At 35.8% G+C, this 2,097-nt stretch overlaps 1 non-coding gene across 1 annotated transcript; it reads left to right on the top strand.

Moving 5' to 3' along the window:
- The first annotated feature begins 646 nt into the window (after positions 1–646).
- LOC128282094 (small nucleolar RNA R71) lies at positions 647–753 on the top strand. Its single transcript, XR_008272369.1, has one exon. It is a non-coding gene; the product is annotated as a small nucleolar RNA R71 (small nucleolar RNA).
- The last annotated feature ends 1,344 nt before the right edge of the window (positions 754–2,097 follow it).

A 2,097-nucleotide genomic window follows, 5' to 3' on the forward strand; every position in this document is an offset into this window, starting at 1 on the left:
GATTTGGATTAAGGCATCATTCTTGTCTATGTATGCCTTCAACAAGTTTTCTAAGCCATTGGATGGTTCAGCTTAAGGTTGTTTCTAAACTTGTTGGGTAAAAATAGAAGGCTGGGTTGGTCTAGGTTAGGCGTATTTGTTACTAGGTCCAGCCCCTTGGTTATTCCAGGAGAAATTAGGGTGGTTTTGCCATGATGGGTTATAGGAATCGGATTGTAATCCTTGCCTTACTTGGTTTTGGTTCTGGTTACCTATGTAATACACAGATTCTGGGTTCGATGGACATTCTTCGAACAGATGTCCTTCCCCACAATAAACATAGGCTACATTTTCAAATTGATTCTGTGGCTATACTGCAAAACTATTAAACCCATTAGTGGTAAAATTTTTAAGCATTGAGGATATTGAGGATACCTGAGATGCGAGTGAAGTAAGAGCGTCTACTTCATGTATTCCAGCGACCGATCTTCCTGACATTGCTCGATTGGTTAGCCATTGATAATTGTTACTGGCAATCCTCTTGATGATTTCATAAGCCTCATTGTAAGACATAGAAAAGAGAGCACCATTAGCAAAAATGTCCACTACCATCCTCGTGTGAGCATTGAGACCATTATAAAATGTCTCAAGTTGGATGTAATGTGGGAGCCCGTGATGAGGGCACTTCCATAATAATTCTTTATACCTTTCACATGCCTCATACAAGGACTCATCATCCATTTGTTGGAAAGCGGTGATCTCGTTCCTCAACTTAGCATTCTTGCTATGCGGGAAATACTTCATGAGGAATCTTTCTGCTAACTCTTGTCATATGGAAATTGAATTTGGATGCAATGAGTTCAACCAGGCTCAAGCTCTGTCCTTTAGCGAATATGGGAACAGCTTCAATTGTAGTGCATTTTCAGGTATTCTGGCTAACTTGAAATAATCGCTCACCTCCATGAATAGTCTTAAGTGCTGGTGAGGATCTTCAGTAGGCATTCCACTAAATTGGCCCACTGTCTGAAGCATCTGAACATTACTGGCTTTAGCTCAAACTGTTGTGCCTAGATTTCGTCTCTTAATACCCGAATTAAGATCATGAAACGCTGGTATGGAATAATATCTTAGAGTTCTATCCCTGCCATCAGTGATAAGGATAGGATTTTGAACAGGGTTTGCACCGTTTCCTTGATTCAGATTTTTGAAGTTCATCTCTTCGGTCCTTCTCTAACTTGCTTGTCTTCTTCGCTGTCGAAAAGTTCTTTCTATCTCAGGGTCTATGGGGAGTAAATAGATAATTCAGTCAATACTCATAAACTCCTGAAATAAACACAAAAAAACTAATTAAGTTTTAAAAATAAACCAACATGCAAACATAAAAAATTCACAAATAATAACTTTTAAAAACAGTCCCCGGCAACGACTCCAAAAACATGTAACGACGGAAATGTGCAAGTGTACACAATCACAACTAGTAATAAAGTGACAAGTAAATGTCGAGTTATCGTACCCACAGGGACTGTGGAAAAAAATTATTTATGAAATTAATTTAAAACACTTTGGTGAAGGAAAATATTTTGATTTGAGGAGGTGATTAAAAACTAGGATTTTAGCTAAGTAAAATAAATAAAAGTTCCAACGCACAATTTCAAAAGATTATTTTAATCAAGATGACATAATTGTGTTACATTAATTGCATTTCTTAACTTAGAATTATTAAACTCATGTTCATGTTGTTACGAATAAATTCATGGCAACTCGGTAATTTGCTAACTTATGAACATACTTACCTACCAAAATCCATTTATCTCTTGACTATATCTCTATGTCAATTCAACCGATTAAAGAAATTCTAATAAGCAAGTTTGTTAATGCACATACATACCTATGAAATTAAAATAATCTCTTATACATATCTCTATGCCAATTCAAACAATTAATAAAATCTCATAAGCACATAAAAGATAACGTGAGGTAACAATGTATTTCTACCTTGAAACAATTTAATCACAATAATCTTGCAAGTTATGCAAGGCTAATGTATCATTAGATACCATTGCTAATTTAACCCTCAGCTACCTTAGATGATTAAACATGCACTAATTAAGTATCGTG

The sequence above is a fragment of the Gossypium arboreum genome, chromosome 1, assembly GCF_025698485.1.
Source record: "Gossypium arboreum isolate Shixiya-1 chromosome 1, ASM2569848v2, whole genome shotgun sequence".
NCBI lineage: Eukaryota > Viridiplantae > Streptophyta > Magnoliopsida > Malvales > Malvaceae > Gossypium > Gossypium arboreum.